Genomic DNA, 13,708 nt, shown 5'->3' with positions numbered 1-13,708 from the left:
AGAGATTGAAGAAATGTATGATCTATTAAAGAAATTACTCAGATAGTTAAGGGAAATGAAAATTTGATAGTAATGGGGGACTGGAATTCAATAGTAGGGAAAGGAAGAGAAGAAAAAGTAGTAGGTGAATATCGAATGGGGATAAGGAATGAAAGAGGAAGCCGCCTGGTAGAATTTTGCACAGAGCATAATTTAATCATAGCTAACACTTAGTCCAAGAATCATGAAAGAAGTTTGTATACACGGAAGAGGCCTGGAGGTACTGGAAGGTTTAAGTTAGATTATATAATGGTAATACAGGTTTAGGAAACAGGTTTTAAATTGTAAGACAATTCCAGGGGCAGATGTGGACTCTGGTCCCAATTTATTGGTTATGAACAATAGATTAAAACCGAAGAAACAGCAAAAATGTAGGAAATTAAGGAGATGGGACTTGGATAAACCGAAAGAACCAGAGGTTGTAGAGAGTTTCAGAGAAAACATTAGGGAACGATTGACAAATACAGGGGAAAGAAATACAGTAGAACGAGAATGGGTAGCTTAAGGATATGAAATAGTGAAGGCCACAGAGGATCAGGTAGGTAAAAAAAAGGACGGCTAGTAGAAATCCTTGGGTAAAAGAAGAGATATTGAATTTAATAGGTGAAAGGAGAAAATATAAACATGCAGTAAATGAAGCAGGGAAAAGGAATGCAAACATTTTAGAAATGGGATTGACAGGAAGTGCAAAATCACTATGCAATGATGGCTAGAGGACAAATGTAAGGAGGTACAGGCATATATCACTAGGGGTAAGATAGATACAGCCTACAGGAAAGTTAAAAAGACCTTTGGAGAAAAGAGGACCACCTGTATGAATATCAAGAGCTCAGATGGAAAACCAGTCCTAAGCAAAGTCAGGAAAGAAGAAAGATGGAAGGAGTGTAGAGGGTCTATACAAGGGCGATGTACTTGAGGACAATGTTATGGAAATGGAAGAGGACATAGATGAAGATGAAATGGGAGATATGATACAGTGTGAAGAGTTTGACAGAGCACTGAAAGACCTAAGTCAAAAAAAAAGGCCCACGGAATAGACAACATTCCATTAGAGCTATTGGTAGCCTTGGGACAACCAGCCATGATCAAACTCTTCCATCTGATGGGCAAGATGTATGAGACACACAAAATACCCTGAGACTTTAAGAAGAATATAATAGCTACAATTGCAAAGGAAGCAGGTGTCAACAGGTGTGAAAATTACTGAACTACCAGTTTAATAAGTCATGGCTGCAAAAAACTAACACGAATTCTTTACAGACAAATGGAAAACAGGTAGAAGCCGAACTTGGGGAGGATCCAATTGGATTCCGTAGAAATGTGGAAGACACAAGGCAATACTGACCATACGACTTATCTTACAATATAGATTAAGGAAAGGCAAACCTTTGTTTCTAGCATTTGTAGATTTGGAGAAAGCTTTTGACAGTATTGACTGGAATACTCTCTTTAAAATTCTGAAGGTGGCAGAGGTAAAATACAGGGAGCAAAATGCTATTGACAATTTATACAGAAACAAGACAGCAGTTATAAGTGTAGATGGGCACAATACGGAAGCAGTGGTTGAGAAGGGAGTGAGACAGGGTTGTAGCCTATCCCCGATGTTATTCAGTCTATATATTGAGCAAACAGTAAAGGAAGTAAAAGAAAAATTTGGTGCAGGAATTAAAATCCATGGAGAAGAAATAAAAACTTTGAGGTTTGCTGATGACATTGTAACTCTGTCAGAGACAGCAAAGGACCTGGAAGAGCAGTTGAACAGACTGGACACTGTCTTGAAAGGAGAATATAAGATGAATGTCAACAAAAGCAAAACGAGGATAATGGAGTGTAGTCGAATGAAGTCAGGTGATGCTGAGGGGATTAGAGTAGGAAATGAGACGCTTGAAGTTGTAGGTGAGTTTTGCTATTTGGGGAGCAAAATAACTGGTGATGGTTGAAGTAGAGAGGACTGGCTATGGCAAGGAAAGCATTCCTGAAGAAGAGAAATTTGTTAACATTGTGTATAGCTTTAAGTGTCAGGAAGTCTTTTCTGAAAGTATTTGAATGGAGTGTAGCCATGTATGGAAGTGAAACGTGGAAGATAACTAGTTTAGACAAGTAGAGAATAGAAGCTTTTGAAATGTGGTGAAACAGAAGAATGCCGAAGGTTAAATTGGTAGATCACATAAGTAATGAGGAGGTACTGAATAGAATTGGGGAGAAGAGAAAAATGTGGCACAACCTGACTAAAAGGAGGGACTGGTTTGTAGAACACATATTGAGGCATCAAGGAATCACCAATTTAGTGTTTGAGGGTGTCGTGGAGGGTAAAAATAGTAGAGGTAGGCCAAGAGATGAATATAATAAGCAGATTCTGAAGGATGTAGGTTGCAGTAGTTACTCAGAGATGAAGAAGCTTTCACAGGATAGAGTAGCATGGAGAGATGCATCAAACCAGTCTCTGGACTGAAGACCACACCAACGACAAAAACAAAAACAACAACAACAAGGGAGAGGAAAACTTAATTGTAATGGTTACTGAAATTCAGTAGTAGCAAGATAAAAACAAGGAAGACTAGTACACTATGGACTGGGGGATAGGCATGAAAGAGGAAGCTTTCAGGTAGAATTTTGCACAGAAAATAATTTAGTCACCACTAACATTTGGTTCAAGAATCAGAATGAAGGTTGTGCATATTTAAGTGACCTGGAGACAATGGAAGGTTTCAGATTTATTATGTAATGGTAAGGCAGAGATTTTGGAAGCAGATTTTAAACTGTAAGACATTTCCATGGTCAGATTTAGACTCTGGCCATAATTTATCAGTTATGAACTATAGATTAAAACTGAATAATTTAAAAAAAATAGGAAAAAGGAGATGGGACCTGGATAAGTTGAAAGAAGGAGAGATTCTTGAGAGTTTTGGAGTGAGCATGAGGTAACAACTGATTAAAATGGGGAAAAAGAACGCAATAGAAGATGAATGGGTAGCTTTGTGACATGAAATTGTCAAGGCAGCAGGTGATCAACCAAATAGAATGACAAGGCTTAGAAATAATCCATTTATATTACAGATGGTATTGAATGTAACTGATAATAGGAAAAAATATATAAACCAAGCAAATGAAACAGTCAAAAGGTAATATAAACATCTACTAAATGAGATTAACAGAAAGGACCAGATGGCTAAACAGGAATGGCTAGAGGACAAATGTAAATCTATAAGCTATATATAACTTGGGCAAAGGTAGATACTGGCTACAGGAACGTTAAAGAGGTCTTTTGAGAAGCAAGAAGCTGCTGTTTGTATATCAAGAATTCAGATGGAAAACCAGTACTTAGCAAGAAGGGAAATCTGGAAGATGATAGGAATATATAGAGGGACTATACAAGGGAAATAAACTTGAAGACAAAATTATAGAAAGGGAAGATGAAGTAGATGAAGAAGAGATGAGAGATGTGATACTATGAGGAAAATTTGCAGAGCACTGAAAGACCTAAGCTGAAACAAGGCCATGGGAATAAACAACATTTCCTCACAACTGTTGATATCCCTGGAAGAGGTATCTATTCCACCTGGTGTGCAAGATATATAAGACTGATAAAACATCCTCAGACTTCAAGAAGACTCTAATAATTTCAGTTTTGAAGAATGAGTGCTGGCAGTTGTGAATATCACTGAACTATTGTTTTAATAAGTCATGGTTGCTGAATACTGACGTGAATTATTTACAAAGGACGGGAAAAACTGTTAGAAGTCAGCCTCAGGGAATATCAGTTTGTGTTCTGGAGAAATGTTAACATGTGAGGCAGTACTGACCCTACCACCTATCATAAAAGAAAGGCAAATCTATATTTATAACATTTGTAGATTTAGAGAAAGCTTCAGACATTGATGACTGAAATACATTATTTGAAATGCTGATGATGGCAGGGTTAAAATACAGGGAGTGAAAGGCTGTGTGCAACTTGACAGAAACCAAGGAACCATACAGAAGTAATGAGAGTCAAAGGTCATGAAACTGATGCAGTGGTTGAGAAGGGAGTGAGACAGGGTTGTACCAATGTGGTTCAATCTGTACATTGAGTAAGCAAGAAGAAGAAATTGAAGTTCAGCAAGAAGAAATAGAAATTTTAGGTTTTCTGAAAACATTGTAATCATGAAAGGAATTCACAAATTGCAAATTGTGGACACTATTGTACGCCAAGTATATGCACCTTAACCACTTTGCCCATCTCTCCATGACTCATGGCTAGACCAAAACTTCCATATGTCCTGTTGTCCATGTCCCATAGTGCTCAATACAAATCGTATGATTCCTGCACATGGAGACATACTGTTTTTGCTCATCAGATTGCCTTGCTTTGACATGATAAACTGTAGGGCAGTGTCTGTATTTTATGTTATGTGTATGGTTCACAATGTTCCATCAGACACACATGCATATGTGATGGAACAGATACTGCCAACAATTGACAGTCGTATTATATTATGAAATGTATTCACAAATTGTGAATACAATTGTACATAGGTTCTGTGAGTTACAAGTAACATATGAAATATTAGTAACATATGAAAATTTGTACCTGACCAGGGCTCAAACCCAGATTTCCTGCTTGTGCAAGCCCTTACCTTAACCATTTTGGCTATCTGTGCACAACTCATGGCTGGACCCTAATTTCTGTATGTCCTAGTGCCTATGTCCCATAGTGCTTGCGTACAAATCATATGATTACCACACACAGAGAGAAATTGGTTTTGATCATCAGATTGCCTTGGCATGAAATACAGTTGGGCAGTGTCTGTATTTTACAGTGTCTGTATAGTTCAATGCAATGTTCCTTCCAACAGCAGTCAATCGTTGACAGTGGCTGTTCTTCGGACATGCATGCTTGTCTGAAGGAACATTGCATTGAACTGTACAGACACTGTAAAATACAGGTACTGCTCTACCACACTGTAATTCTGACAGAGACAGCAAAGGACTTGGAAATGCAATTGAATGGAATGAAGACTGAAGAGCATCTTGAAAGGAGGATATTAGATGAACATTAACAAAAGTAAAACAATGCTAATGGGATGCAGATGAATTAAATCAGGTAGTGCTGAAGGGATTAGATTATGACGTGAGACATTAAAAGCAGTAGATGAGTTTTGCAGTTTGGGCAGTAAAATAACATGATGACTGAAGTAGAGAGGATACAACATGTAGATTAGCAATGACAAGAGATGTTTTTCTGAAGAAGAGAAACTTGTTAACACAGAATATAAATTAAAGTGCTGAAAAATCTATTCTAAAAGCTTTCATCTGAGTGTAGCCTTTGTACAGAAGTGAATAGTGAATAATAAGTAGTTGATACAAGACGAGAATAGAAGCTTTTGAAATGTGCTGCTACAGAAGAGTGCTGAAAATTAGATTAGTAGCTTGTGTAACTAATGAGGAAATACTGAATAGAATTGGGGAGAAAATAAATCTGTGGCATAACTTGACTGAAAGAAGGGATCGGGTGACAGGAAACTCTCTGAGATATCAAGAGATCACAAATTTAGTACTGGAGAGAAGTGTGGTGGGGAAGTTCATAGAGGGAGACTGAGAGATGAGTACACTAAGCAGGTTTCAAAGGATGTAGGTTACAGTAGATATTCAGAGATGAAGGGGCTTGCACAGGATAAAGTAGCATGGACATTGGACAACTGTATTAAACCAGTCTTCAGACTGAAGACCACAACAATAATAGCTACAAACAGGCCTGACCTTAACAACAGTGTCAGTATGAAGACTGGGATTAATGATTTTGATGTCATTGTAATCATAATTGTTACTTACAAGTTCACAAATTCATCAGGAATGATAGGAGAATTTTTATGCTGAACAGAGGAGGTAAGCAATTGTTAGCAACCTATGTAGGAAGTGAATTGACATCATTTAGTTCAAATATGAAAAATATAGAGAAATTACGGGCAATGTGTAAACTGATGGTAAATCACTCTCTGGAGAAGTATGTGCCATGTACTTGTATTAAATGTAGAAAGACCTTCCAGCATTTAATAACAATGTTCACAAAATACTGAGGAAGCAAGGATTTTTGCAAGCTTGGCTTCAAAAAATGATGCAAACATGTTGAAAGGCAAAACTTAATAGAAGTCCATGTATCTGTAAGAAGACTGATGTGCACTGTTCGTGAAAGGTCATGCCAAGAAACCAAGAAAGTTCTGCTCTTGCGTAAAAACACTAAGTGGGTCAAAGATTTCCATCTATTCATGTGTTGACCAATCTGGTGTGGCAGTAGGAAACAGCAAAAAGAAAGCTGGAGTTTTTAAGTTTTTGTTTAAACAATCATTGATACAGGAGGACCATATAGGCACATCATCATTTGACCATGGTACAGATACCCATGTGGATGACAGAAATAGGCATAATTGGAACTGAGAAGCCACTAAAAAAGTTTCAAGTAAGTCATCAGGTCCAGTTATTCTAAGTCAAATATAATAAATTTGCTTGAGACAGAAAGGCTTCTGCTCAAAGATGAACACAGATTTAGAAATAACTGCTCATGTGAATCTCAGCTTGTCTTTTTCTTACACAATATCCTGCAAACCGTAGATGACAGGCAACATACAGATTCCACATGCTTAGATTTCCAGAAGTGCTTGACCCAGTGCCCCACTGCAGACTGTTAATGAAGGTCAAAGCACATGGAACAGGTTACCAGATAAATGAGTGCCTCGAATATTTCTTAAGTAAAAGAAACAATTACATTGACCTGGATAACAAGTATTCATTAGAGACAATGCTCATGTTAGGAGTGTTCCAGGGAAGTGTGGCTGTGTGAGCAGCAATCTGAGTATTTGCTGATAAAGCTGTAGTGTACAGTGAAGTATCATCATCATGTGATTATAGGAACATACAGAATAATTTAACAGAATTTCTATTTGGTGTGATGAATAGCAGCTTGCTTCAAATGTAGAAAAATGTAAGTTAATGCAGATGAGTTGGAGAAGTTGTCCTGAAATGTTGGAGTAGGTGTTTGCTGCTTGATGTATTCATGTCAGTTAAATACCTAGGCATATTTTATAAAGTTATATGAAATGTAACAAGCACGTAAGGTCAGTAGTAGGGAAGATGAATGGTTGACTTTGGTTTATTGGAAGAATTTTAGGGAAGTGTAGTTCATCTATAAAGGAGATCACATATAGAACACTTGTTCAGCTCATTCTTGCGTGCTGCTCAAATGTTTGGGATTACCACCAGCTCATAGTAGAAGGAGGTACTGAATCAATTTACACAAATGTTGCTAGATTGGTTACCTGCATGTTCAATCAACAAGCATGTATTATGGAGATACTTTGTGAAATGAACTCGAATGAGAATCCTTATTTTTAAACACTATTGAGAAAATTTAGAGAACTGGCATTTGGAACTGACTGCAGAATGATTCTACTGGGGGCACTGATGTACATTTCATGGTAGGACCACAAAGACAAGATGAGATGGATTGGGGCTTCATGGAGGCATGTAGGTAATCATTTTTCTCTCACTTCATTTGTGAGTGAAACAGGGAAGGGAATGACTAGTAGTGGTGTAAGGTATCCTTCACCATGCACCATGTGATGGCTTGTGGTGTATGGATTTAGATGTAGTTACATATATAAGTAAAGGAGGTGGCAACTTTGAACCATGGGAGAGTACTGGGAAAATGCAGTTAGTTTACAAAGGAGTTTGCTCTCAAAGCCCTTGTGCTACCTACCCTAAAAGAGTGTGAAAAAAATATCAGATAGATCTAACAGGGGATATTGAACACATTAAAAGAAAGGCATCATGAATGGTATCAAGGTTCTTTAACACATGGAAAATCACAAAAATGCTGAGAAACTGAAATGGCAAACACTTGCAGATGGACACCAACTATCCTGTGAATTTCAACATATAAAGCTCCAAGAACTAGTATTAATTGACTTAGCTAGAAATGTACTACAGTATCTTATATATCACTCCCATAGGGACTACAAATACAAGATTACTCTAATCAACACATGTACAGGGTCATATAAGAAGTAGTCTTCACATTCTCCATATATGAGTGTAAGGGGAAGAAATCCTGTTAATGGTATAATGGAAATACTCTCTGCCATATGCTTGATAGTCATTGCCACCATATAGGTTTCAATATAGATACAAATAAAGAAGATGCTGGAGATATGTAGTCTAAAGCTAGCAGACAACGTTTCTGAGATCTTGCCTTACAAGGGCCAGTTGACAACTCTCCAAAGTAGACTTATTTGTAGTTTCTACTTATAACAGACACCAAAGTTACATAGAACTATTAACAGTTTCCATGAACCCACACACAGGAGAGTTGTCTATACTGTACTGGCTCCTAACTTTTACCACTACTACAAAATTCTTACTGTAGTATCTGACATTCAGTGAGGGCAGTGTAAACTACACACTTTTGGAGCTTGTCAGCTATGAGTGTGATTGTTTTGTAGTTTTTATTTAACTTTTGTGTATGTGGTGAAGAGAATCACTGTTGTAATTATAACATAATGATTTATTCATGGGCAGATATATGTGACATAATCCTAGTTTCCTGACAGTCATGAACCTGTATTCATTTTGGTTCATTTGTAGGAAAATGAGAAAGAAAATATGATGATATTGCCTGTAATGTATTACTTACTCCAAGTTCCCAATATAGCACTGGTACTATGAAAGAAACTTGTTCATAAAGGAAGTTTTAAAACATTCACTTAGCTTTGTTAGTGCAATCTAATGCTTAGAAATGATGTGGTGAATTTTCTAATGAGTTCTTTATTATAAGTTATTAATTAAATAATTATTTTGTATTAGAGTATGATAGCAGAAACGCACAGATGAATTACATTCAGAGGTAATACTATGCTGAAAGGGGTATCATGGGTTAAATGAATGTGCACATGTATAAATCACATAGGATGTATGAAAACCCGCCTTCTGCATTGCAGAATGAAACGGATTGCCCCTTAATTTCAGTGGAGAAGAAGCCATGGCGGCAAAAAATGGGCTGAAAGTGTCCATCCAAGAAATATCACTGGATCTGAGGGAAATTATGAAAGCTCCATCATGAACTTCAAGGGCTAGCCAAAAAGGCTGTGACCTGCTGAGCATCCCACACAAAATGAAAGCTAATCAAAACAAAGGAAAAGAAATCTAGAACTACAACTGCTCCTGTGAAAAGGAAGTGTTTTGAAAACTCATCAGGGAAGCCACCACAGAAACTCATTCATAGAACAGAGGACAAATATTGTGAGTTGTGTGAGGAAGATCAGATGGAAGAAATGATAAAATGCATGACATGCAAAATGTAGATTTTTGCAAAGTGCACGGGGGTGGGGAAAAGACTGTGGAAATTGTATTGAAATACCTGCAAATACTGATGTAAGGACTAAAACATGGGAATTTCTTAGATTTAGATTGATTATCGAAAGTAGTTGCCTGAGCTGATGGAGTTGGTGCAGGATAGGGAAGGACACAAGGATGGGGCAGGCAGGACAGAGACAGGTCTTTGGACAGATGACTTCCTGGCCACACAACTGGATGAAAAGAGTGCAGAGGGTCCAACAAAAAGAGACTGGGAAGAGGAAGAGGGGAGAACCTGATGGGGAAGAAAGGGAGAGGGGAAAGGGGAAGTGGAGAAAGCAGAGGAAGGTGAAGATGAACAGGGAAAAAGGGAGGGGAGAGAAAGAAGGGAGCAGGGCTGAAAAGGGGGAGAGGGGAGGGGGTGATAGAAGATTCCCACATGGCAGAGGGGGGAGGGGGAGGGAGGAAGCAGGATATGCTCTGGATAGAGAAGGAGTGGTGCATACAGAAGAGAGCAGGGAAAAGATAGAGTGAGGCAGTGGGAACAGGTTAGTGGAGGTCTATCCTCCATAACCTCAGTACCTATTCCCAAACCTACTTCACTGGTCCTTTGTGTAGACAAAGGCTTTACCACAGTGGTTATGAATTGTAGTGACTATGTGGCTGTGGGTCTCTGCCAAGTTTCCAACAGTTCTGTGTATAAACCTTACAACGATAATCCCCTCCCAGAAGTCCAACATGATCTCAAGCAGCTTCTCAAGGCATTAGGTCCATCCTAAAACCTGACACCTTAATCCATCTCTCCTCATACCAGCAACCCCCTACACTCTTACCTTTTACCTAATCCTCTGAACTCCACAGACCCAGCCTCAAAGGTCTCCTTACTGATCATCCCCTTTGGGCTGGGTACAATGCTCCCACAGAATGAACCTCTGTCTCGTTGACCAACACCTCCAAACTATTGTCCATAACCTCCCATCCTACATTCAAGACATTGCTCACTTTCTTCACAATCTGTCCCATTACCACCAAACTCCTTGTTGGTCACTATGAATATGACATCCTTGAACACCAGCATCCCCCATGCCCATGGCCTTGTGGTCATGGAACACTCCTTTTTCCATTGTCCTCCTGATATCAAATCCACCACATATTTGCTAATCCTTCTAGCCAGTCACACCCTGACCCACAATTATTTCACTTCTGAAAGCCAAATATAAAAGAAATATTTGGTGCAGCCATGGGTACTTACATGCAACCATCTTGTGCCGTCTTATTTATGGGCCATCTGGAGGAGTCCTTTCTATCGAGTCAGCACATAAAACCCCTTGTCTGCTTCAAATTCACTGATGATATTTTCATGATCATGGGCAGCCTTTGCTCTTTCCTCCACAACCTCAACACTTATTCACAGATGTGCTTCACCTGGTCCTCTCCAGTATCATCCTGGCTTTGAAAAGCTCAACCACATCCCCTGCCAGCACTTCGACTATCTTTCATTCTGCCCTGAGATCAGGCATATCCTACCCAAAATACTTCCTAGGTGTTGATCTCCACCTCTCAGGCTACTCCATAAATATGTCTGTCCGTATTAAGCACACCAACCACCAACAGTTCCTCCAGTTTGACAGTTGTCACCCATTCCAAGCCAAAAAGTCTCTTTGTGACAGCTGTGACATCTGTGGACTCTGCATCTGTAGTGGAAAGCAGGAGTTATCCAAATACACTGACAACCTTACCAAAGCCTTTACTGACAGACAATATCCTACCCAGTTAATACATAAACAAGTGTCCCTTGCCATCTGCTCCTCTGATATGAATGAACCTGTTACCCAGCCCTTGACCAGGACTTATTTGGTAACCCAGTATCATCCTGGCTTTGAAAAGCTCAACCACATCCCCTGCCAGCACTTCGACTATCTTTCATTCTGCCCTGAGATCAGGCATATCCTACCCAAAATACTATCCATGTCCTGTAAAGTAGCTTTCTGTTGCCCAACTAACCTAAAGAATATGCATGTCTATTCCTTTTCCAGTGCTGCTCCTAATCCTGCAAGCCATGGTTCATACCCTTGCAGTCGACCAAGGTACAAGACATGTCCCACACACCCACGTATCACTTCCTACTGTAGTCCAGTTATAGGCATTTCCTAACAGATGAAAGTCAGTGCTATGTGTGAAAGTAGCCATGTTATCTATGCTGCAATTACTGTACAGCATTCTATGTGAGCATGACAAATAACCATCTGGTTGCTCACATGAATAGCTACTAGCAAACTGTGGCAAATCACAAACTTGACCGCCCAGTTACTGAACATGCCGCACATCGCAACATAAATGACTTCAACAGGTGCTTCACCCATGGGCCCATTCGGACACTCCCTTCCAGCACACGTTTCTCTGAACTGTGCTGATAGGAATTGCTCCCAACACATCCTGCTCTCTCACAATCCCTCTGGCCTAAACCCTTGCTAAACTGTTCCTGCTGCCTCACCTTGCCTATTCCCTACTCTCTTCTTTTCACACCACTGCCCAGATCATGCACTGCCTTCTCCCACCACTCTCCATCTACCCCTCCCCCCATGTAATCATTTTCCCTACTCCACCCCCTCTCTCACCCCCACCCTTCCCCCCTCTCTCCCCCCCTCTATCACTCTTCTCTCCCCATTTTTCAACCCCACTCCCTTTCTCCATTTTCATCTTCACCTTTCTCTCCTTTTTCCCCATCCACTTATTCCCCTTCAGTTTCCTATGCTCCCACTCTCCTTTCCTATATCTCTATTTGTTTCACCTTCTGTACTCTTTTCATCTCCCCATGCAGTTGTGAAGTCATTTGCCCAAATTCCTGCTCCTTCCCTGCTAGCCTCTCCTTGTGTCCTTCCCTATCCTGTCCCCAACTCCATTAGCTCAGGCATCTGCTTTCAATAATTGAATATCAATGAACAGTTTTGTCATGGCCGCAGCAGTGTGCATGTGGGTGTCTGTGTGGTTGTGTGTGTGAATATGCATGCTACTTCTAGAAAAGAGGTAGTACTTGATAATATGTGTGAACACTGTTTTCTGTTACGTGTCTCTATGCTCCATGCATCGAGCTGCTGTAGGTGAGTGGTTGCATTTCTCTTATTTTACATAAACTTTGGCAACAGCAGCTTGGTGTAGATTTGTAGCAGTTTTATTATAAATGAAAAGGCTTGTTCTTCACAATTTCCTGTTTTTATTTGCTATTCATCGTGGTTAAGAGTATTTCTTTGTCGGTATTTGGCGTATGTCAATTTTTTAAAAGTTTTTTATCCATTTATTTATTTTATCTTATTTCATTTTTTATTGATTTTGTTTGTGAGCTTGGGGGTTGGGGGTTGGATATTGTATCTGCAAGAGGGAAGATTAGAGCTTAGCATGCCATCAGTGGTGGAATTATTAGAGATGATACTCTAGCTTGGATAGGACAAGAACAATGGGGAAGCAAGCTGCCTATGTCCTTTTGAAAGGCAAACTTCAGAAAGTCTGAGTCCATGTGGTGGAATGGGAATTAGGATCATGCTCCTTCTGCATATGAATTCAGTATCCACTGCACCATCTTGTTAAGCAGGACAGGGAGAAAAGTATACTATGCAAAGAATAGTAATGCACTTTCCTGCAATTCAATTCAAAGTGTGCTTATGTTTGAATAAATACTTTAACACATGTTACTGGCACTAATTTTATAATGTAGATAGTGTCCTCCTTTATGTTAAGAAACTGTGAAAGTTCAGTTTTTGCATTCCAACATTACTGTAATAAGATTCACTAACTTTCATTGTTGCAGATTCTGGTATAAAGCTGATCAAAGAGACTTTTAACTATTATGAAGAGACAAATGTCCGAAAGACATTGTGGAAGAGACTGCCATTATGTTTCATTTGCAGTGAGTTTTCATGTGTATGTGACAGTTTTAAATGAAGTGAGTGTTTTAAAGACAAAAAGAAATGAAATTACAAAAATCATCTTATTAATGGATTGAGAAAGTGACATTTTCTTTTATTTTACAAAACAACGAATTGTTGAAATGGAGAAATTTATTTTTGTTATTCCTTTATTCCTCATCTTCTATGACTGTCATAATCCATGGCTGTTTCAGTGAAGTGAAATAAACTTTTCGTGAACGAAGACATGGTTCCTGAAATGACATTATTGAAATAAATATAATAAAAGAAGAATTGTGCTATGTTGAATGAACTGAACTTGAGAGTTTAATGTACTAGTACTTTGGTGCTATCCTCTGAAATCTGTCACAAATGTTTTGTGTTTCATTGTCATTTGTTGGAAACCGGCATGACACATGCTTTGTAAAAAGTAGTCTTCTGTA

The 13,708-nt window shown here is 39.0% G+C and overlaps 1 protein-coding gene across 1 annotated transcript in view; it reads left to right on the top strand.

Moving 5' to 3' along the window:
- The window catches only part of LOC124789559 (potassium voltage-gated channel subfamily KQT member 5), a 506,704-nt gene extending 493,296 nt beyond the window's left edge, over positions 1-13,408 (top strand). The window contains exon 12 of the mRNA XM_047256963.1: positions 13,169-13,408. The gene's annotated coding sequence lies outside the window, so the exon portion shown is untranslated. The remainder of the gene's footprint in view (positions 1-13,168) is intronic.
- The last annotated feature ends 300 nt before the right edge of the window (positions 13,409-13,708 follow it).

The sequence above is a fragment of the Schistocerca piceifrons genome, chromosome 3 (genome assembly GCF_021461385.2).
Source record: "Schistocerca piceifrons isolate TAMUIC-IGC-003096 chromosome 3, iqSchPice1.1, whole genome shotgun sequence".
Classification (NCBI taxonomy): Eukaryota; Metazoa; Arthropoda; class Insecta; order Orthoptera; family Acrididae; genus Schistocerca; species Schistocerca piceifrons.
Note: the sequence above shows the minus strand (reverse complement) of the source record. Positions and strands in the feature narration are given on the sequence as shown.